Raw genomic sequence first — 25,700 nt, forward strand, 5'->3', positions numbered from 1 at the left:
CAAAATGAGCCAGAGAGGTGAAGGAGGGAAATTTTATGCCAACATTCAAAGTGCAGGGCAGGTCTACCACAGGATAGGGAGTATCATGGCGGGGCCTCAGCAGCAGCCTTCATTTCTCCAGATATACTTTGTTGGTGATGATGACTATGAGAGTCTGTCAAGACCATGGGCACGCTAAAATAGTCGTAAGTGTGAAAAATGGCCATAAGTAGCGAATCACGAATATCCAGCTAGTAACTTCTATACAGGGTTTGGATCTGCCTTCCCTCAATGGCGCTTAGACAGAAGGTACTCTGAAGGTAGAGGCAAACATCTATAGGATATGGCTGGCATTCAGAATGTCCCAAAAATATAGAAGGATGTGCCTAGGAAATACTGTGTTTAAATAAGTATGTTACTGTCAACACTATAAGAAATAGATTAATGGAACATTTAGAACTGTTTTGGTAGATTAGTCAAACGATCTGGTTGACTTCTATGCTTGAAAAATCTTCTTGAATAATTTCACTTCTCTCTTCCCTTTTATTTAGTAGTAAATGCGGTCTATGACCACAATTAGAAAAAAAATAAGAAAATCACAAAATTACAAATAAAGTACAATAAAAATTAAAATAAATGTATTTATTTTCCTAAAAAGAGCAAAAGAGAACTGATAACAAAATATCAGCCCCGACCAACTTTCCTTCTAGCCGAGATAACAGATACCAGTTAAAATTTTTCATAACAGTTGAATTGTGATCCTGCAAGAGGATTGAACTACACCTATTACAAGGTGGAAATATTGTGTTTTATAATTAATATTGCCTGAACTATGAATCTTTAATATTTAGAAAAGTTAAAGCAGACTGTAGTTTAAAAAGTTTTTCCTGTATTAGAAAGAATGATTTTGGAAACTCCACAAAAATAAACATTTTAGAAAAAAGCAAAGATATGGGTTATAGCTTTAAAAGGCTCCTTATTCCTGCATTTAAGGTGTTGATTTTAAAACCTACACAGAAATTAAACCATTACTAAGGTATTATTTATTTCAACATGCACAAAATAGGGCTTGCTTCCTAAAGTTGAAACTAGAGTTCTGTTAAACATCCACTTTAGTTAGTTTTAATTTGAATATAGAGTACAGCTAGAATTAAATAGTTACAGTATTCCCTTGGGTTAACTGGTAGTTTTTTTCTCCTTCATTATAGGATTAGATTAAACATGTTGCATCTATCTGGGCCATGACTTGGTGATATCAGCATTGAATAAATTTGTCCCATTAATCAATAAGCAATAAATTAAACTGAAGTAAGTATCATGTGGGCCAGGTTTGTTTACTTTGATGGTTTCACTGATTAATCAAATGAATCAAGAGCCAGTCTGGTCTAGTGATTAAGATACCAGGCTAGAAACAGAAACTGAGTTCTGTTCTCACCTTATGGATGAAAACTGACTGGGTGACTTTGGGCCAGTCACTCTCCTCAGCCAACTCTCATCACAGAGTTCCTGTTGTTATTGTTGTTGTTGTTGTTGTTGTTGTTGTTGTTGTTAGGAAAATGGGAGGAGGAAGGAGTATGTTTGCTTTGAGTTATTAAATATATTAATAAAGGTGTTAAATAAATAAAAATTAAATAGGCCTCATTCAAAATTAGCTTACTCTGTGTAAGTACTAGAAGCATTGAGATGATTCCTTGAAAGTTCAGGGCCTCTTTGCTAAGTGATGCAAGATTATGAGAACAAAGTGTCACTTGAACCATACTGATTTTCTGCATGTTCAGTTTTGGAAATGCTCCTCTGAATATCTGTTTGCATTCTTGTTGCTAAATCAGCTTGTCTGTGTACAACTAGACACAAGAACAGTTTTTTCCCCGAACGCCATCATTCGGCAAAACAAATAATTCCCTCAACACTATCAAACTATTTACTAAATCTGCATTACTATTAATCTTCTTATCATTCCTATCATCCATCTCTTTCCACTAATGACTATATGACTGAAACTTTGTTGCTTGTATCCTTACGATTTATATTGACTGTTTTCTAATATGATTTGATTACTTATTTGTACCCTATGACTATCATTAAGTGTTGTACCTTATGATTCTTGATGAATGTATCTTTTCTTTTAGGTACACTGAGAGCATATGTACCAAGACAAATTTCTAGTGTGTCCAATCACACTTGGCCAATAAAAAATTCTATTCTATACCTTTGTTTGAGGAATGCAATCTCTAGATGAGAACAGCCATCATGTGTGAACGTTGCTACCCTCTTTAGCCAAACCAATAGGAAGAGACATAAAAGAATATATTCAATACACTTTCAAACATTCTTCATAGTCAGTTCTTGTTTTGATATTCATAGTGATTATCTCCTGAACTTATTTGACTTCAGAAGAAAATCAAACCTGTCATTCTCCCTTGTTTTATTAAAATACAAATCATTTAACAACTCATTGCTAATTGTTCCAGGGTATTTACTTTTATGTTCACTATTGAGGAAAAGTGAAAACAAGAAGAAAACGAGGGAAAAAAGCATTATATACTTTTTGTTTAAGCACAACAGGTTTAGGTTTAATTAAATTTGCTGTTCGTTGAAACATCTGCTTTAAACACTAATGAATGACAGTTAAGATGGGATTTCCATATGTAAGCATTTTCACTTGATCACACAAACTCAAAGTGTGTTCTCTTTTGGAATTCATAGTCAGATGTTTTTACATCTAATGCATGCTGGAATCACTGAAAGCTGTCTTATAGCAAGCTGTTGCAAATGAAATTAGTACGAACTAAGCTGCAGGATAGGGAATACAATTCTGGAAGGCACCCCAAGATAGCACTTCCTACACCACCAAGTCAAAATTAAACTTTTAAAATAGTTGAAATCTCCCAAATCTCCCAAATCTGTGAATTTGTGAATCTCCCAAAACTGTGAAATTATAGTTATAAATAAAATAAAAGCAACAAAGAAGATTAGGGGACTGGAGGCTAAAACATATAAAGAATGGTTGCTGGAATTGGGTATGTCTAGTTTAATGAAAAGAAAGACTAGGGGTGACATGATAGCAGATATCTCAGGGGTTGCCACAAAGAAGAGGGAGTCAAGCTATTCTCCAAAGCACCTGAGGGCAGGACAAGAAGCAATGGGTGGAAACTAATCAAGGAGAGAAGCAACTTAGAACTAAGGAGAAATTTCCTGACAGTTAGAACAATTAACTAGTGGAACAACTTGCCTCCGGAAGTTGTGAATTCTCCAACACTGGAAGTTTTAAAGAAGATGTTGGATAACCATTTGTCTGAAGTGGTGTAGAGTTTCCTGCCTGAACAGGGGGTTGGACTAGAAGACCTCCAAGCTTCCTTCCAACTATTATTCTATTCCTATTCCCTTTCCTATTCCTATTCCTATTCCTATTCCTATTCCTATTCCTATTCCTATTCCTATTCCTATTCCTATTCCTATTCTATTCTCTCATATAGGATCCAACCTGGGTCAGTCCACCATGACCAGAGGTTTAATTCTGAGCTTTCAGACTCATGCTGGAGCCCATCCCCAGGGAACTTTTCTCTAGCAGAGTGTGTGCTTTGGACTATTCTTTGGGTGTTGCATATGGCTTTTTAGTTGTTGATTGGGGTGTGGATGGGGTGATGATATTGATTGGGATATTGATCCATCAACTCCCCAATCAACAACTAAAAAGCCACACACAATAGGCACCTTATAGCTTGATGTCAGCTTGATGTTCCTGGTAGCTTTTGATGCATTTAAATACAAACCTCCAGCAAAGTTTCTAAATGATAATTTTGATAACTTGGTCATGATGCATTCTTACAATTAATTACATAATCATCCAGACAGTTTATATTGGATTTGGTATTTTTATTCATCTATCAAATTCTTCCCAAGGACCTCGGATATGCAGGCGTTGTTTGATGCTGTTAGAGAGATTGTCACAGGATGTAAACTGTTTCAGCGCTGTAACGCTGCCATTTAGTAATATTTATTAAATATAGTATGCAATAATTTAGTATTTATTAAATTATTTTCATATAATAAGGGGTTGGCAGTCAATGAACAATCTGAAACTTCCTGCAAGAGTCAAAGAGCCGAGGAATTTTAAGTTCCTGGTTTAAGATATGTTAAAGTCACTATACTGGGGAAAGATGATAGAATTCAATGACAAATTTTGTTCATTTTTCTCTCTTTCTCTTTAAATATATCCCAAGCCAATTTTTATCTTTTGTGTGCATGTAGGATACTAGCCATAACTCAGCGGTGGGTTTCACATTTTGTTACCACCGGTTTGCCCCACGCATGTGCCTGGCCTCCCGTGCATGCGTTTTGCTTACGCCCATGCCTTCCATGCATGCACCCAGCCTCAAAAATGTGCTTAAACAGGATGGCATAGAGCTGGGGCAAGTGGGCAGATGGGCGGATTTCTGCTACCGGTTCACCTGAACCGGTCTGAACTGGCTAAATACCACCTCTGCCATAACTATGAGTGTGAACATCGCAAGAGGTGCTTGCAATATGGCTGTCTCCCTGTTACCTTTGCAGTCCAGAAGGCATGAAGGTTCAAAAGGCAGGAGAACAGGAACAGAAATCAACCTATCCTCCCTGTTTTCTTTACTCCCTTGCCTTATTTTGAAATTGAAAGGTGTACATTCTTTTATGGTCCTTTTATTAGAAGCGTATACATATGACTACATGGAATAGCATGGACTCTGTGACAGACATTACAAAAACACAGAGGACAGGAAGCACAATTTGCTTTTGTATCCCGTTCCCAAAACATTATGTAATGTCTGGCTATTGGCTACTTGAAATGACACACTATCATATTTTTATAAATTTGGGAAGAAGAAGAAAAAGAAGAAGAAGAAGGATGCCTTTATTTATTTCTGCTAGTTTATTGCTACAGTGTGGCTTGATTTCTGTGCTCTCTCTTCCACATAAATATGGCTGCATTCAACAACATAATGAACTCTTAAGACATTCACACAGCTGGATCTCCTTTACACCTCTGAGAAACGCTGACCTTCTGTTTTTACTTCTCATATCTCTCTGCTTCTTCCTCATCATCTCTCTTCCTCCAAAGGTTTTCTCTTTCATTACCTCTCCTAAGGCTATTGGCAAGAAGCATGCTAGATGCATCCAGGAGAGAAGTTCCACATGTGATTCCTTGGGAGGGGAAAAGCTTAAGGGACAAATCTAAGATTGTTTACTATGGATGAACTGCACTATCATGGGTTGAAATCAAACTTGGGGTTAAGGACATTTGTTTTTAGCCTTTTTATCCTAAATTTCCTCCAGAAAAGCCAAGGTAGCCTCCTCTTTCCTCTTTGTTTAATCCTCGAAGGCAACTGGAAGAGGATCTTGATCCAAGTCATACAATGGGATAAATGGATAAGTAGGCTTTAAAACCTACAACTTTCTGAATAGAGTGCAATGCCCTAGGTTCCCAAGGTGCTCCTGGTAGCCCGAATGTACCAGTGGAGAAGATTCCTGAACATTCATGGTGCTCCCTGTCCTGTGTGGTGAATGTTACATGTTTAAAAAATCAGCATTTTTTGTTCTCCTGAACACCATTGCTATTAAACAGGGAAAAGTTGGAGTAGTATAACTTTTATGCTAAAGTAAAGATCTAGAGCAGTGGTTCTCAACCTTCCTAAGGCCGCGACCCTTTAATACAGTTCCTCATGGTGTGGTGACCCCCAACCATAAAATTGTTCCTAAGACCATTGAAAATATGTGTTTTCTGATGGTCTTAGGCGACCCCTGTGAAAGGGTCGTTCGACCCCCAAAGGGGTCCCGACCCACAGGTTGAGAACCACTGATCTAGAGTCAAGAATCATCTTTATTTCTAATAATATATTTGGTTCCCAATTAGTCTATCCTCTGTCTGTCTGTCTGTCTGTCTGTCTGTCTGTCTGTCTGTTAGTTAGTTACAGACCCCTCGCATCCTGGACATACACTGTTTCAACTCCTATCCTCAAAATGACGCTATAGAGCACTGCACACAGAACAACTAGACACAAGAACAATTTTTTCCCGAACACCATCACTCTACTAAACAAATAATTCCCTCAACACTGCCAAACTAGTTACTAAGTCTGCATTACTATTAATCTTCTCATTGTTCCTATCACTCATCTCCTCCCACTTATGACTGTATGACTGTAACCTTGTTGCTGGTATCCTTAAGATCTATATTGACTATTTCCCTATGACTATCAGTAAGTGATGTACCTTATGATTCTTGATGAATGTACCTTTTCTTTTATGTACTCCGAGAGCATATGCACCAAGAAAAATTCCTTGGGTGTCCAATCACATTTGGCTAATAAAGAATTCTATTCTATCTATTCTTGTCTGTCTGTCCGTCCGTCTGTCTGTCTGTCTGTCTGTCTGTCTGTCTGTCTATCTATCTATCTATCTATCTATCTATCTATCTATCTATCTATCTAATCTCTATCAAATTTCTACAATGCCCATCTCACTTGAGTGTTTCTAGTTTTCTAAAGGGGAATGTGGACTGCTTGAGCTACATTTTCTAGAATAAGGACAAACATAAGGAATAGGAATAGCATTCCTTGTACTTCATGGCATAGAAGTACATTAATAAATCTGCACTGCATAAAGTAGTTGGTTATGTCCCCAATGGCAATTGGTTTTTTTTTCTTTTGATAAGTGACCATTAATTAATTGATTATATCTTTTTATTCACTTTATCAATGGGCTGACTGTCCACTGCCTCTTTTCTGTGAGGACCAACAATGTGTCCTCAACATTCCAAATGTATGACTTTCAGCCATTTGTCTGGAATGGTATAGGATCTCCTGCTTGAGCACATACCAGAAGGACCTCAACGGTCCCTTCCATGTGTGCTATTATGTTATTCCCAAATGGTTGAGAATCTTCTGATCAGTCCACAACATTGAATTAGCTTATTGAAATCGATGATCAAACCCATATTTGATTATAACCTGGTCTTTAAGTCATGAATAAGCAACTTGCAGCCTAAGTCTCATTTTAAAATTTCTCTGCAAAAGAACAATTTGGACATCTACCAGAAAAATTGAAGGGAGGGAGGGAGGGAGGGAGGAAGGAAGGAAGGAAGGAAGGAAGGGTCTCACAACATTTTACTCTAGCCTGCCTGTCATTTGTTGTAATCCAACCTTCTTTTATTGATTACAACAGAATATAAAACAAATGAATATAAAAATAAGCAGACTTAGAAATAGATCCCTCAAGGGAAAATATCCCATAAGAGAAACAAGCTTCACTCCACTAGCTACGGCTGTTCAGAAATGAAGTCAGGCATTGTTGTAAAGATCAATTAATGTAGATTTCTTCCAATTCACACACTGTGATATATTACAAAGATATCAAGCATAATCTTATATATAGCGTAGCAAAATTCATTCCATTGAAGGAGGAATAAGTAGGGCAAATACATCTTCACCCAGCCACTGTTTTCATACCCCAAACTCTCAAAATCAACCAGAAAAAAATCTGTAAAGGTGTTAATTTCTGCTGAAATTCAGTAGTGTTCCAATATTTAATGCTGCAAAGGCTGGGGTGGGGAGGGGTGTCAACCTATTTTCCAAAGCACTGGAAGATGGAAACTAATTAAGGAGATTAGATGGAAACTACCATATTTTTTTGGAGTATAAGACGCACCTTTCCCCCCCAAAAAAGAGGATGAAAATCTGGGTGCATCTTATACCCCACCCAGCTTCTCAAACGGAGGTTTCAGAGGCTGAAAAAAGCATCAAAAAAGAAGCTTCAGAAAAGAAGTCCCCAAACAGAGTTTCAGAGGCTTTTTTTCTGAAGCTCTGTTTCGGAGGCTTTCAGAGGCAGGAAAAAAAGTTTTTTCTGAAACAGAGTTTCAGAAGTTTCAGAGGCAGAAAAAAAAAAGCAAAAAAAAAAAAAAAAAGCAAGGCACAGAGCTCACAACCAAGGAACCTGTTGCTAAAATTCACCTCTGGGAACAGCTGATTGGGGGTATTCCGGGAGGCCGATCCACCTGCCAATCAGCTTCTTTCTTATTTTCCTCCCCAAAAACTAAGGTCCGTTTTATAATCCGGTATGTCTAGAACTAAGGAGAAATTGCGAGTCCCTTGGGAGTCCCTTGGGAGTTGGGCAACATAGAAATGCGATAAATTAAATTAATTAAATTAAATTAAATTTCCCAACAGTGAGAACAGTGGATCGGCTTGCCTTCAGATGTTGTGGATGCTCCATCACTGGAGGCTTTTAAAAAGAGACTGGACAGTCACTTGTCTGGAATGGCATAGAGTGTCGGACCTCTGAGATCCCTCCCAGCTCTGTTATTCTGTTAAATGAAATACTGAGAACAAGCAGCCCAAATCCCTGCTCTGCCCAAGCTGTTGCTGCAGAACCTGCAACAACAGAAATGCCCTCATCTCACTCCACATAAAAGGAAATAATTAAACACACACAACATTCCTGGAGTGCTGAAGAGGAATCTGTCCATTATATTCCTGTTTATTTGACCTATTGAGATGGAGAAAACCAGTTTGGTGTAATGATTAAGGCATCAAGCTAGAAAGCAGGTGCATGGATGTTATAGTCTCAACTCAGATATGAAGCCAGTTGGGTGACCTTGAGCCAGTCCCTCCCTCTCAGCTCTAAAAAGGAGACAATGGCAAACCACTTCTGAAAAACTTGCCAAGAAAACTGCCAGGACTAATCCATGTAATGACTCAGGAGTTAAAACGTATTACCAGCCTAATCCTGTTGTCAACCCAATGAAATTTTGTATGGATTTTTTTAAAAAAAACGGATTTAAGAAAGAGTTGGAAGCTATATAGGAGACAAGAAGCTTAGACTGCAGTGCAGAATTGCCTTTAATCTACTAAATTGGGTTGCTAAAGATGTGATCCCTATTTCTCAGCAACTTTAAGATGCATGGACTTAAACTCCCAGCATGCTGCCTGGGGGCTTCTGGATATTGAAGCCCATGCATCTTAAAATTGTTGAAACTATAACTTTACAGCATTTTCAGTTACATCACAGCTGAGAGACAAATAAATCAATTCAGTTGATTTTTTGGTTTGTCCAAATGTGCTGATGTGGGAACACAAAGGTTTAGAGCTGCTTTCAATCTAGCACAAGAAATAAACATATTATATAATATTAAACTATAAATAGCTGGAGTTACCTTCTTTGAGGTCAACTTAAAAGATTTACAATGAACGCTTTGCAGAATATTGTGCAAGATTTTTGAGTTTCCATAAATATCTTCTGTGAGAAGTTCTTAGCAATCCAAAAGTTTCCACACTATTTTGTAAACTTTCTGTCTGCCGGATAAAGCTTGCCCACAATATTTTGTAAACCTTTAGTTGGTCTAAAGAAGGTAACTCTTACCATTATAATTTAAATACTGATTTGGAAAATATGGTATACCAAAAAGTTATTCCACATTTTTAATTTGGAGCACAAGGGCTTGTATTGATCATTATGAAGTTATTTGTGAGTGACCCATACCCCAAAACAAGCTTTTGAAAATGTTATGAAAACTAGTTTTGTACGTATTTTCAGTCTGTTTCTTAACTACCAATCAATATGTGATTTTTTTTTCAGGCAACACTAGCACAGTTACTAAAAGAAAGATTCATGATAACTAAAGCAATAACAATTGAACATCCTAAGAAATTATTTCATATAGTCTAGAAATTTATGAACAGCTCTGGTCAGTATATGGCTTTCTAAATTATACTATGACGCCAATGGTAATTATTGTTTAATAAGCTTGGCATATGACCACATTTCTTAATTTCAAGTTACTTGGCTAGATTTTCATCAATAAGACCTTGTTATTATTTTGGGGTTAGGATTTCAGTTTTGTTACTCTTTGACAGGCTTTAATGTTTCACCTGGGATTGGTGGTTGATCTACAATTTAATAATACTGCTACCTTGGAAATCAATTTGATGAATTCAAGGGATGAGATAAAGAAGGAGACAGTTTAACACTAGTCAAAACTAATGGGTTAGAAACTTGGAGACCATGAGTTTAGTCTTGCTGTCAGATCTGCACCTCTGCTTCTTTGACATCCTACCATAAAAGCAAAAAGGGGAAGGAGGGGACCAAAGGAATGTAGACTAGTTGAATGGGGCATAGAAATATAAAACAAACAGCAGAAGGGGAGACAGCTTTAACAGAAACCAGAGGTGCCAAGACTGGAATGAACCAGACACCAAGGACACCTGACCTGGGAATGGAGTGAGAAACTGCTTCGAGTAGCACTAAGCATCCAAGTGGTTCCCAAGACGTCTAAGTGGCCTGTTACTGGACACTAATCGATTGGATAAAGGGTAGAGGGCCATGGAAGGGGAAAAGGGGAAAAATGTAACCTTTACATGGGAATACTCAGATCCAGCCTTGCTTTTGGTGAAACCAGTAATCCTTAGTAAAAGTACCTATTTGTTCAACAAAATGGAGTTGAGGATCTTTCTTTCCTAAGGACCTGAGTGGGGCAGGTCTAATGCTTGCCTTAGACATGCAGGTACCTGGATGACTTTGGATCAGTCTCTTTCTAAGAAGATAACAATGGCCACTTTTGAAAAATACTGGTTAGAAAAATACATACACTTATCCATTTATTTATTTATTGGATTTATATGACCAGCCATTCCATATAAATCAATTATGGGTGACTTAATGTAATAAAAACATCTCTACAAAACAAAAATAGGGGGATGCAGTGGCTCAGTGGCTAAGATGCTGAGCTTGATCCAAAAGGTTGGCAGTTCAGCAATTCGAATCCTTAGCGCCGTGTAACTGAGTGAGCTCCTGTTACTTGTCCCAGCTTCTGCCAACCTAGCAGTTTGAAAGCACATAAAAAAAGCAAGTAGAAAAATGGGGACCACTTTGGCGGGAAGGTAACAGCGCTCTGTGCGCCTTCGTTATTTCGTCATGCTGGCCGCATGACCACAGAATTGTCCTCAGACAGCACTGGCTCTTCGGCTTAGAAACTGAGATGAGCATCGCCCCCTAGAGTCGGGAACAACTAGCACGTATGTGCGAGGGGAACCTTTACCTTTACAAAAAAATGATATTAAGAAAGAAAAATGGCCACCAAGAATAACAAGTCAAATAACAAGTTTAACCACATCCCGATTCCCATGCATGAAAGAAAATCCAAATTTTGAGCGCTCCATGGAAGGTGAGTGAGGTTGGTACTAATCTAACCTCAGGAGAAATTGTGTTCCAAAGGGCAGTCACTGCTACAGAGAAGGCATCCTCCTTGGGTCGCAGAAGGTGAGACTCCTTAATCAAGAAGACCTGGAACATGCTGATTTGGTGGGGTGGACCGAACAAAATGTAGTGCATTGTATTTACCAAAAGCTAAGACTGACTCAAATGAAATAAATACATAGAGGATGGATGGTGAGGGGGGGGAGAGAGAGAGAGAGAGAAAGAGAGAGAGATTTGAGACAGGACAAGACAGGACAGAGCAGAACAGGATAGGGTAGGGTAGGGTAGGATAGAAATGTAGTTAGATAGTCCTAACTTGACCATTTCCATGCAGGATGATTAAAAACCATATAGCAATTTGTGTAATCATGAGTGATAAGCACTTTATAAGCCAACACACACACACACACACACACACACACACACACACACACACACAGTCCATTTGAGTCAGCAATTTTTAGTAGAAATAATGCTCCATCTTCTGCTTTGCGTCTCTCTCTCATTTAATATTTGTTTCATTCATTCATTCATTCGGTAATATATGTATTTTAACTCTGTTATAATATGCTTCCTAGAAGGTGTGAGTCATAGCTGTCATACAGATTGTTTCTCCTACTCATTGCACCTAATCAGTGGCTACTTGAAAGGGGTGATCTATTCACCCCATTCTGCTTCATTCCCTGAGAATCCCCCCTAAATCCATCTTGTAGTTCAAGAAATGACAAGCATTAGACTGCTTATCATCCAAAGAGATGACTGTGAATGGTTTCAATCTGTAAAACCAGGAGATCGGTTAATAAAAACTACCCAGAGTTTTTGACATGTTTAATGAATGTCATTGCAAAATTTCATTTGAGGGGGCAGACATACTTTCCACCCAAGTTTCCATTGTTTTCAAGGACATTTGAAAGCAATCAAAGTTACTCCCCTAGCCTGCTCGACCACCACTCCCACCCACAGCATTCTTTAATGCAATGTTTGCAGCAGAATTCTGCATGAAAAGGACACTCCTACAAATGTAATTTATTACGCTCTCTTTTCAATATATCTTTGAAGTTGTCTTTCAGAAACTCCAGCCTTACCGCTTTAAATATTTTCCTGTACTCTATTGGCTATTGTGGGCATTCTTGTGATATTATAACAAATAAGATTCAGGAGGTATCTAATTGCTCTGGTTTTGATTTCCATAATACAATGTGAAAGTATAACAAGGAGATGGAGAAACATTAAATATGTAGTCTCTTGCAGTACAGAGAGGCATCAAGAGCTGAATATCCGAAGGATGGTCATGGGGGGGTTAAGATTAATAAATTAATGTGCATTAGAATAGAATAGAATAGAATAGAATAGAATAGAATAGAATAGAATAGAATAGAGTAGAGTAGAGTAGAGTAGAGTAGAGTAGAGTAGAATAGAATAGAATAGAATAGAATAGAATAGAATAGAATAGAATAGAATAGAATAGAATAGAACAGAACAGAACAGAACAGAACAGAATAGAATAGAATTTTTTATTGGCTAAGTGTGATTGGACATACAAGGTTCATATGCTCTCAGTGTACATAAAAGAAAAGATACATCCATCAAGAATCATAAATTAGTTGAATGCATTAGTTGAATGTACTTTGTTTCTTTATGTAATCATTTGAATAGAATAGATCCTGTGTATTTCCACTTGCAAATTAGCCCTCTAAACTGTTATCACCAAAAATCATAGAACTATAAAATATCAGCTCCTGTTAACCAAATATGTACACATAACAGGATATAGAGAAAAACCTTCTCCATTATCATTTAGATTACATACAAAATGAGATGGGGTAAGATAATCCATGCATATGATTGGGGCTTCATAGAGGATAAACATCACTTAGATTTGACTTGGCTGACCTTGAAAAAAGTAGCCCCAAAGTGGTTATTTCTTTGAGAGGAAGTCACCAGTTAATCTCAGGGCCATAGACTAGACTGGGTGTGGACTTCCTCAAAGAAGACAATGGCAAACCACTTCTTTACTGTTGTCATGTAAACAGTATGGGATTGTTTACAGTTTTACCAGAAATCAAGGCCAGGGTGAAGGAGTCTTTCTAGATTTTACCAGGTTGCAAAAGGAAGGAAGTGAATGATTTTTGCCTTTTGTTTTGTTTTTAAAAAGCAGGGTACAAATTGAATTTTTCTATTTAATTTATGTGCTGAAAATTTTCTGTGGACATATTAAGTGCGGGCATGAACACTGTACTTCTCCAATCATAACGTCAATGATTTTCTTCTTCCTTGGGAAGCGAGGTGGATTCTTCTTTGAACTGAGCTCTTTTTCAATAAACTGAATAAAAACACTTGAGAAAAAGTAAGTTTTAGCCAGTAGGTTGCCAGGTCTGCTTCCAAAAAATAGCAGACAAGCAAGGGGGGGGGGGTTTAAGTAATAAAAAAATAAAAAAAAATTTACAATTAAATTATATATTTTCTTACAAACATTTTAACATGTATTAAAATAATCACTTCAAAACTTTACTTAAAATTCAAAACATCAAATATATTATAATAGTATGTAAAATATTAAAATACATTTTACTTTGCTGTTGTGTGTATTTTTTATTTGACTGCGCAGCTTTGATCAATTCTTTGTGTTTAAGGAATAATTCTTTAATTTCAGTACAACGTTGAGAAATATTAAAAAATATACAAAGTTCACTTCGAACTGATGGTACAAGCAGTCGGTTACGTTCATCAGTCCACAAATTTGCCATGACGCTGAAAATTCGTTCAACGTTTGCATTTGATACCGGACTTGATGCACAATACTGGAACAGTTTCAGGAAACTCGGAGCTGGCTCTTTCTTGAAAAGGTATGTCCACTTATCAAGGGATGAATTGTCCTGCAGATGAACATAAACTTCTTCTAAGGCAGAAATTTCATCGAAGAGAGTGTTGGGTAGAAGTTCTTCTCACCATGGTGATAATAACCAGATGTTCGTCATTTCTTCTAAAGTTGGAGGATTATTGCGATCAATTAGATTGAAACAACTTAGCATCTCATATACTGAATCGGTGAAATTATACCACTTTTCTAGGTACGCAATGGCTCTTTGATACACGTTGATGGCTTCTTTCTTGAACTTTTGCACGGCATTCTCAGGCAAATGTTTTTTACATAAGGCAAATAAAACTTTCATTCCAAAAAACTGCTCATCGTATTTTTTTTTGCAAAGAATCACGCAGCTTACACATGATAATGTGAAGATCACATGCAAGAATTTTCTTTCTTTCCAGCTTCAGTAGGGTGTCTTGCATTATTGACATGAAGAAGTGCGTGAAATATAAATACAATTCTGAAATTGTTGGTTCATCGTCCTTTGCGAGTTCATTTTCCTGATCCAAAATAAGATTCCAGATATCCTTATGGCACTCATCAGATCAAGAGAAATAAAATACGATTTTAGAGGTATCCAGTTTAAAATAAGTCTTTCGACCTCTTTAAACAAACTTAACCAACGTGTTGGAACATGGCACAAAACTTCATGGAATTCTGACTCACAAAACTCAAAAAATGATTTCAACTCTTCTCGTTTCTTCACAGAATTCGAAAATTCGGCAAAAACCTCCAGCACTACATTTTCGATATCAAAAGATAACTGCTTTAATGCATTTTTTGCGCTGTTGTGTAAAATGTGATTATTGCAATGAGCATTCGATCTTTGTCTCATTCTAACTTATGAAAAAAAAGACAAAACGCGATTCTCCTATCCTTATTCTCTTAGACTGTACAGCTTTAGATTATGTACCATTTCATCATAAAGCTTTTGAATAAAAAAAATATCCACTATTTTGTGAAAAAAATTGTGAACATAATGTGAAAAAAGTGGACTGTCGGCTCAAATAGTGGATACCTGGCAACCCTATTAGCCAGGGGTGAAATCCAGCAGGTTCTGACAGGTTCTGGAGAACTGGTAGCAAAAATTTTGAGAGAACCAGCAAATACCACCTCTGGCTGGCCCCAGAGCGGTGTGGGAATGGAGATTTTGCAATATCCTTCCCCCAGGAGTGGGGAGGGAATGGGGATTTTGCAGTATCCTTCCCCTGAAGTGGGGTGGGAATGGAGATTTTGCAGTATCCTTCCCCTGCCACGCCCACCAAGCCATGCCCACCAAGACAAGCCATGCCCACCAAGCCACACCCACAGAACCAGTAGTAAAAAAATTTGGATTTCACCACTGGTTTTAGCCCAGCACAAATGTGGATAGAGGACACCCTGTTTGACCATCTCTTGTGGTTTTAACAATTCTTGAGTGTCATGTTGACCACTGATGAAAAGCAATCATACAAATAATTTCTCAAAAAGTCCAGATTCCTAGATTAAAAAAAAAAGAAAAAAAGAACTGGTTCTGCATTTAGCCACGTTTCTGCCATGACAGTTTGTTTTTTGATACCATTCAAAGTTCTCCAGTGGAAGGGGCAAGGTGGGGGATGAGGAGTGATTGACAATGCTCCAGCAAAGAATTTTCTCTTTTCAATGTTTGACAACAATCAGCAAACTAACCTCCTAAAAATAAATGGCTAATATGGAGAAGTCCTGAGGGAATCAGGTGAAAGGGGTTTTTTTTTTTTTTTTGAGAAGACAACATTCACTGTATACTATGCTAATAAAGAAAAAAACAACTATTCAAATTCTCCATTAAATTAATCGAACATATTCTCTGACTGGAATAGAAGAATTTCTTTAAATATCGAGATCAGAGGTGGGTTTCAAAATTTTTTACTACCGGTTCTGTGGGTGTGGCTTGGTGGGTGTGGCATGGCTTGGTGGGCATGGCTTGGTGGGTGTGGCAGGGGAAGGATACTGTAAAATCTCTATTCCCATCCCACTCCAGGGGAAGGATACTGCAAAATCTCCATTCCCTCCCCACTCCAGGGGAAGGATACTGCAAAATCCCAATTTCTTCCTGATCAGCTGGGACTTGGGAGGCAGAGAATAGATGGGGGCGGGGCTAGTCAGAATTTTTACTTCCAGTTCTCTGAACTACTCAAAATTTCCACTACCGGTTCTCCAGAACTGGTCAGAACCTGCTGTAACCCACCTCTGATCAAGATAATATAAAATAAACAAAGCCAATAGTTTGAGATAACACTATCTTAAGACTCTAACTAAAACACCCACATCCACATGTATACAAGCAAATTTAAGACAACACAGCTTGTACTTTTTAATTAGGTGACAGAACCAAATATGTAATTCAGGAAGAGTACTAGATAACTTTCATGAATAGTTCTGGAGACCATGTTATTCTATCTTCTTCAGTATAGGTAAGAATGGGACAGGTGTTCTTTACTAGGCTAAATTTTGATTGACATCATAACTATCTACTGTTATTTTTTTAATCCAATGGTATACGAGTTCTGCTCAAGTGTACTACTAAAAGCAAAACTTGCAGTTTAAAATTATTTAATCCAATATGAATACCTTTGAAATTAGTTGGTGGGTTTTCAGATTTTAATAAAAATTCATCATTCAAATTAATCTAAAGAAGATTAAACCCCAAACTAGAACTTCTTCCATCTTATTTGAAAAGATGTAGGTCCCACTGAAATGTCTTGTTTCAATCAGAATCTGCCCAATTATCAGTGCATACATCTAAATCTGATGCTTTGAGATGCTTTCATAGCAAAATTCCAGTAATTCTAAGAGTTTGGGGAATTGCAATCCAAATGTATTGAAGGAAATCAGATTAGAAAAGGCCACATGCTTTAACACGCTAGACCATTCTTCCCACAGACATTATCCCAACTCATTCATTACTGTTCTTTTCTAGTCTAGGATTTTAGGATTTGGGTGGCCTTTAAAATGAGTGAGCTTACATCATAATTTATTGATGGCATTTTGTTTTCCCTAATATGGTATTTTAATCATTTCTATTAGCATTCATATGGCAGCCCTTCAAAGATAAAGTAGGCATGGTCAGGATTCCAAGAATGTTTTTCGCTATAATAAGAAAATCTTGAAAGCCTGGCTCCAACCCATCTTATACTGAACAAAATCAAGGTGGGGTTAATTTGAGTTTCTTTCTCATGCTTTCTTTTATATCAGGGCTTGGTAATCTTTTATTTTTTCATGGCTCATTTCTTTCTTTCCCCCTTAAACAACTTTTCATATCCTTCCCAGGTCATCTCTAAATTCCTTTACATCATTTGAAATTGAGTGAGATTATTACTAGGTGCATAACTTATACATTAGAACATTTTCTGTTATATTAATGTTTTTTCTTTCTTTGAAAGTTCAAGAGTGTATATCAGTGTCTCTTCCTTTATTTTATCTCTACAAGAAATCTGCAGTCCGAGAAAGGAAACTGTATCAAAATTGACCAATGAATTTCTCTGGTCTAAAGCCAATATTTTACCCTACAGATCCATATACCTACCTACCTACCTCCCCTCCCCTCCCCTCCTCTCTCTCTCTCTCTCTCTCTCTCTCTCTCTCTCTATCTATCTATCTATCTATCTATCTATCTATATGTTGTACATATGTATGTATGTATATATATATGTGTGTGTGTATGTACGTGTGTATATATGTATGCAAATTTTCAGGGAAATTGAAGTATCCTATTCATCGTATAGTAGAGATGGAGCTTTACAGAATATGAGCAGGAGATATGACAATGGAGTTTTCATTCAAGCCTAACAAACATGGGAAAGATGCTGAAAGAGATCTATCTGAAGAAAGTGCTCATCCTGAATTAAAAATCATTCCTGACAGTGAAATGAATGAGATAATTTACCTGTACTTAAGGGATAATTTTAGGGATCGTCAGTAGACGAACTCAAGCAAAAACTAGATTTAACACCTAAGACAGGGGTGTCAAACTCGATTTCATTGAGGGCCACATCAGAGTTGTGTTTGACCTTGAGAGGCCGGGGTAAATGTGGCTTGGTGATTGCAGCCAGCTTGACATCACTCATGTTGGGGGTGCCTGTGGTGGCCCAAGTATTCTGCCAGCGAAAACGAACTCCCGAGTTCCATTTTAGGCTGTGACAGCCTCCTGCAACCCTCTGGCAGTGAAAACAGAGCTCCATTTTCTCTGGCAGAGGCACCGCAGGCCAGTCTTTTGCTGTTTCCAGGGAGGCATTGCGGGCCAGATCTAAGCACCCCACGGGATTTGACTCTCCTGCTCTAAGAAGTAAGATCTTCTTTAAATAACTGCTTTCTGGTTCTGTGTATCTTTTCCAACTTAAAGATCTATACATTTATTCAAAATTAAAGGCCCTGGATAATGGCACAGATCACACTACATTATGAAAATATCCTTCTCTATATTTCAACTGTTACTGTGCTATCATTTTCCTTGTTTCCCACATATCACAATTACCTGCAGAACGCTTGATTTTGGGGGGATTACAATGAATCTCACCCTCTGACTGAAAGACAGAAATCTCGGAAACCATTTTAAGACAGGAATGTGTTCTAAGTGTCTTTACAAAACTGAGAGAAAATGACCTTCATTAATATTTTATTTATCACAATAATAAATGTGTTTTTAAGTAAAAATAAAATGACTTAAAAAAAACAACAACAGAGAATCTATGAAGTCATGTCTGAAACTAAGACTGCACATGCAATTTCTGCTCTCATCTTAATATATTAAATGTAACATGGACATACATTCTCCATATGTACAAATGGAACTCCAATGCTCCAGATCTGAGCTGCTAAAAAATCCAGATGACTCTCTGATGGAGCAAAGAGAGTCTTCCTTACATCTTTGCTCCTATCTTAATGCTCATCTGAATTTTGGAAGTCTGAGATGAAAGGACTTCCCTTGCACACATCTTAGACCTGAAGAAATTATACTTCAATGTGTATCAAATGAAGTCAATAGATGCAATGCTTTGCCACTTCCATGTGCTCAATGAAATGCATGAAGAGTGCTAGTAAATCTCAATGAGCAAGAATGATGTCTTCTTAGCCTCAGAGGAATCGTCTTTTGAGTAAACATGTTAATGGTTATGCAGAATTAAATTCCTTTGAGTATATCACTACTCCCTGTGAGGGTCCTATCATTGAAGATTGGAATAAAAATGACAAAAATTTATATTGTAATGTTTTTTTTTTCTTAGTTAGAGCCATGGCACATCAATAAGTCAGGGAAATAAAATCAAATTCACAAGTGATCTGCGTTCACTGAAGTAGTGTGAACCAAAAATCCATCACTATCCAAAGTGGAATATGCAAATCTTGCTTTCCACTTTTTTAATCAGCTAAATCTGGTACTTCAAGATGCTGAACATATTTAGTCCTGCACAGACAACTCATTTCCAAGGAACAGGACAAGAGACATGAGCGAACTTGAATTTGTAACTTGAAATCAAAGTTTTGCAATGAATAATACAAATTAAACCATTCCCAGGGAAACAGAAATTGATTCAATGCTCCTTTACAATTAAACCAAGAGCCCTGGTTTAATACAGTGGTTAGAATGTATTATTGCAGGCTAACTCTGCCCACAGTCAGGAGTTCGATCCTGGTGGGCCTGGAGGTTGACTCAGCCTTCTATCCTTCCAAGGTCAGTAAAATGAGGACTCAGATTGTTGGAGGCAATATGGTGAAGTTGTAAACCACTCAGAGAGTGCTATAAAGTATTATGGGGCACCATATAAGTCTAAGTGCTAACGTTATTGCTATAATTGTCATATAACTTTCTAATAATTAGCTTTCCAGCAAATTTTTTCCTCTCCAAATTTTATGAATATGAAGATGATGAATTAGGATAATTCCATATAATTTTCCAACCAGAAAAGAATATATCCATGGAAGTCTTTTATTATTATATATTGATTTGTATTGTGCATACAAATAAATATTGGACTATTGAATTTAAATTATTTGCTTTTATATTTCACTTTTCCATCTTTGTTTCAGGCACTCAGTTTTTTAAAATGAATTATCCATCAGTGACAAAATGGAGGATCCAGAAAAGGATTAAGTTTATTGCCTAAAGCAACCCATAATTTAGGTCTCACATGGTTGGCATCTCAGAACAATTAGTCTTCATCAAAATAACCACTTTTTTTTTTCCATGATGGGGAGAGGCATTCTATAACTCTAAAATCGAAGGTCTTGAGTTGTGGTATACGTTGACAAAGGATCCTGGTTTTCCCACAAAATTAGGAAATTGGTTTCATCTGTTGAGATTTAGCAGGACTGGATCTTCAACTTGATTTCACATGTTGAAAAATATTTCTTGGAGTGTGCAGAATTGGCAGCTTGCATCTTTATTGTTTATCCTCTTGTGGCATTCCTTATTTGCCCTCAGCACAAAGCGAGAAGTAGACTGCATGGAATCCCAGAGCAGAGAGGGCTGTAGTCACTAAGTCTGTCATATGCCCTTCAGATGGACCTCAGCTATAAATCAGACACATTGCATTAAAACTAGGGGAGGTGGAGAGAGCCCCACGAAGTTGAAAATGAAGGAACAAAAAGTATCATTTCTATGAAGCTCCTGGGGATTTGGTGGGACAATATGCCCAGACATATTGTTTGTCTTTAGGCAAAACCCTCTTTCAAGTTCAAGATTTAACAGATAATTAATAGGACTGCAAGTTTTTTGGGGGGGCAATCCACACTGTGTTTAATTCAGATTTAAGAGCCATTAAATTCAGGGGAAATAATCTTAATAGACTCTGTAATTACCTAAAAATGCAAAATGTTCACTTAAACTGGATTGAGCACCTTAAATTCATTGAGAGTTAGCTTATTTTTTATAGCGCAGGCAGTTACTTTACATTCAAGCTCATCTTCCTGATATTATTGGTCTTTAGTTTTTAACCTGGAACTGTCCAAATTTGTTGGATAGTCCTATGATTACCAATCAGCCCTGATTTTGTAAAGTCCCAGTTGAAGAAAACTGTTTAAACCATGTAGGTGTGATGTGCAGTTGAATCTTTATCTGTAAGAACGTATTTCATTCAAAGTATCAGTTTACTTATTATTCATTCTTAAAGATATGTTGTTCTAATAAATTTATTATAAAAGACAGAACAAGATTATTAAAGATGACTTCTTGAATACAACATACATTCATGTTGTTTTCTTGACAACAAGCTAAGGAAAAACTCAATCAGACAGAGCTGTGGTCTGTCTAGAGCAGCGGTCTCCAACCTTGGCAACTTTAAGTTTTGTGGACTTCAACTCGCAGAGGTCCTCAGCCATTTTGGCTGGCTGAGGAACTCTGGCAGGTGAAGTCCACAAGTCTTAAAGTTGCCAAGGCTGGAGACCGCTGGTCTAAAGTCTCTCTCACTCTCTCCCCCTCTCTCCCCCACTTTCTCTCCCCTCCCTCTTTCTCTCTTGTCTCTTCTGGATTGTCTCTTGTTGATCAGAAAGGTCTGCAGTTCGGCAGTTCGAATCCCTAGTACAGGTTTCCTGCATGAGCAGGGGGTTGGACCAGATGACCTCCAAGGTCCCTTCCAACTCTGTTACTGTATACTGTATACTTCAATTTCTTTCCTGTAGCCATTTCTCATAAGACTTTGTTGCTACATTACATTACATTACATTACATTACATTACATTACATTACATTACATTACATTACATTACATTACATTACATTACATTACATTAGCTATTATGATCACCCTGAATCAATCCTGTCAGATGTAAATGCCTTATTCCCTAATGTGTAAATAATGTATATATGGGATATCAGGGGTTAACTTATTCTTTGACTCTTAATGTATTCATAATTCACCACTCCCACTCTTGGCTCCACCCTTTGTATATATAAGGAGCCACCTTCACCATTTTCTTTGCTTCTATCTGTGAATATTCAGTGAATATAGAATGCCTATTATAATTAAAGAGAAATATATTTAAACCTCTAACTCTCATTATTATTATTGAGTCTGATCCTAAAAATATTGCAACAAGCTGGTAGCAGAGGATGGTTAATTGACTCAATAAATACCTAAAAATGTCTAAGAAAGATAGGCCCAACACCAGGGCCTACAGCAAAGAAATAGAAACTGAACAAGAAATAATCAACGAATCCACAAACGCGATTTCGAGAGAATCCGAAGAATACACCACTGAAGAAGAAGAATTAATAAATGAAAATGATGGCCAGGAGGAAATCGAAATAGAAAATAACGAACTCAGGTCAGAGATACTGAAGTTATTAAAAAGCCAGAAGAATGATGAAAGCCTCATCGTGAACCTCCAAGAAATGCTGAAGAACAGCGGAGCAGCGAGAGAGAAAAACATCGCTAAAGAGAAACCCAAAGACCAAAAAACTGTGAGTGATATGACTACAGAGAAAGTCGTTATGAAAAAGAAAAAATGTGATCCCGCGCGAAATTTTGAATGGCAGCCATCTTGGTTTCAACAAGCCTCCAAAGTGAGCGAAGCAGAGCCAATCAAAATGCTCAGTTCAAAATTTCTGGCGCGAAAAACGTTATCAGACAACAAAAGTGAAAAGGAGGATTCAAACTCTTCGGAAGAGCCAGAATCAGAAAATGAAGACGACTTAACGAAATCCCAAGTAAAGTCAGCAATGAAGACGCTTTTTGCTGCATTTGGGCCAAAATTAAAAATTTCCAAAACGCCAACGAAGAAGCAAGCGAACAAGCCGATACTTCAAGACCTGCACGCTCCCATCCTGACTTCGAGAACGACGACGCCCGAGCCCAGAGAGCCATGTCGATTCCGCCCTACACCGCAGACCGAAGCAAGTGCCAACGCACCCAAAAGAAAGAGAAGAACAGTCGCCGCCATCAGAACTCCTAAGACCGAGCCAGAGACCGACTCGTCTGAAGAGGAGCGGAGCGAGCGAGCTACAATGGAGAGAACCTTCCACGACGACGTCAAAGAAGAAATGAACAACGCGCATGTGCGAAACTACGTAGACGGTCCGGAAAGACTTGAACTGGCCAGAGAACCGCGCAGACTCGTTGCGAGCATCCCCATGCCGTTTTGCAATTTCCTACACTTGCGAGACCACGGACTACCTCAGGTTGTAAGTAATGGACAAAATAATGTGGGTAACTTACCCAGTGACTTCCCAAAACTTAGGGTTGATGGCATTAATTTACAAGAATGGTATCAACAGCTCCAGGTTGTCTTTATGAAAGAAAATTTACTATTTTTTATCACTAGTCCCCCAAGAAGACCTTGGACTTTAAAAATAGATTGTTTACACCATAAGGCATTTTTCTTAATAATATCTAGCGTGTCTCCTGCAATGTATCATAGCATCAAACCAAATCTAACTGTTTCAGAAATAATTCAATGCATGTTTAATTTGTTTCACAGCGATAGTGTAGCTACCACCACAAGAATGTCTAAGGACTTCTTTTCTTCCAGAGTAAAACCAGGGGTTTCCATAAGTGAGCATTTAATATCTTTAAACAAAATAAGAGCTGAGCTGCATTTGAGGGGGGAAGTGATTTCAGATCAAACAATGAAAAGTGTTATTATCAACTCACTTGATTCATCATGGGATAGTTTTATGTCACACTTAGACACCATCAATCTAGGATATTTATCAATAGAAAGTCTGTCTAACAAATTGATAGCAGAAGACAATTCAAGAAAAAATCGTTATAGCAATCACACAGAACACAAATCTTTTAGGAAGGTAGCTTTCAAAGAAAAATATAATGAAACTTTTAAATGCCACAATTGTGGGTCCAGGGAACACAATAGAAGAGATTGTCCCAAAATTTCAAAGGAAAGACATAGGTCAGAATATAGGAATAAATACAATTATAGACAGTCTTCCACAGATAGACATAAATATAGAAGCCCACCAAATTACAGAGAAAGTAGAGGGGGCAGAGAAAATTCAAAAGAGAGAGAATCTGGTTCACTGAATGGACTAAATAAACAAGACAGCACTAAAACGCAACAAAATGAGAACAATAATTGGCTTATTGATTCTGGGGCAACTAATCACACCACTAATAACAAAAATATATTGTCTTCATTTACAGAAGATAAGTTTGTAATAAAGGTAGCTAATCAAGAAAAAGTTCAAGTATTAGGCAGAGGGAATGTGACCTTGCCTGGTCTAGGAAAAATAGAGGGGGTATTGTTAATACCAGAAATACCTCATAACATACTAAGTGCCATAAAACTAAGCAGAGATTCTGACATCAATATAGTTTTCTCAAAGGGAAAAGCAACTTTAGAGAAGAATAAAACAAATGTAGGCACTGTGATGATTAAAGGAGGCCTACCCTATCTGATAACAAAAGAAAGATGGTTACATAACATTGATTCAAATATGGAAGATTGTATTGAAGCAGATGATGAAAATATTAGTAACAGTGACAATGATGAATGTAAAATATCTCATGATCACACAGATACACACAATGAGAAGAAACCAAAAATAGGTAAACCAATTCATGACGAGTGTGCTCATATCTTACATAGGAAGTTAGGACATGCAAGTTTTCCTGTAGTACAAAAAATGACTGAACACGCAGAAGGTGTCAAAATAAAAAATTGTGAAAATTATTTGGAATGCTCAGTATGTAAATCTACTAAATTAAAAACTAGTCCCAGGCCAAAAAAAATCCACCAGATCAACTAACAAAATTTTTGACTTAGTACACATGGACTTAGTTGGCCCATTAACTCCATCAATCACTTATAGAAAACGTTACTTCCTAACAATAGTAGACGATTACAGTCGCTATGGTTTTGTTTACACATTAAAACACAAGGATGAAACCTTTCAAAAATTTAAGGAATTTTACAAACGCATAGAAACACAACATAATATCAGAATAAAACAAATTATGACAGATAGGGGATGTGAATTCATGTCTAAAGAATTCTCCCAATGGTTAAAGGATAGAGGTATGCTACATTACACGTCTAGTCCATTTTCTGCGTTCCAGAACGGGATTGCAGAGAGAAAGAATTCCACATTACAAACCATGATTAGGTGCACATTAGAGGATGCTGGTTTAGGCAAACAATTTTGGTCAGAAGCCCTACATTATTCAAATTACACTCAAAATAGAACCTGGTCCAGTATTGTGAATAAGACACCATATGAGGTGATGTATAATAGGAAACCAAAATTAGCACACATGCACATATTTGGGGTCACTGCAGACGTACACATACCCAAACAGTTGAGAAGAAAGGGAGAAAACGTATCCAGAAGACTAAGATTTATGGGATATGAAACTGGCACCAAAGGGTACAGATTCATTGATAATAATAATAAATTTATAGTTTCCAGAACAGCTGTGTTCCATGAACAGACCAACTGGTCTAAATTACATCTTAATGAAATATTTCCAAATAAATGCAAAGATACCAAATCTCGTGAGGAAGGGACAATAGAAAATCAAAATGTCAACAAAAATAAAAACAAAACCAAAACATGGACAAATAGTCAACACAAAATAAAGACAGACACATTAACAAAAAAGGAAGCAAGATATTTGCATGACTACCATAGCAAACCAGAAAGAGCTATTAGGAACAACAGAAA

Source organism: Pantherophis guttatus, chromosome 3, assembly GCF_059756535.1.
Source record: "Pantherophis guttatus breed Tessera chromosome 3, ASM5975653v1, whole genome shotgun sequence".
Lineage (NCBI taxonomy): Eukaryota > Metazoa > Chordata > Lepidosauria > Squamata > Colubridae > Pantherophis > Pantherophis guttatus.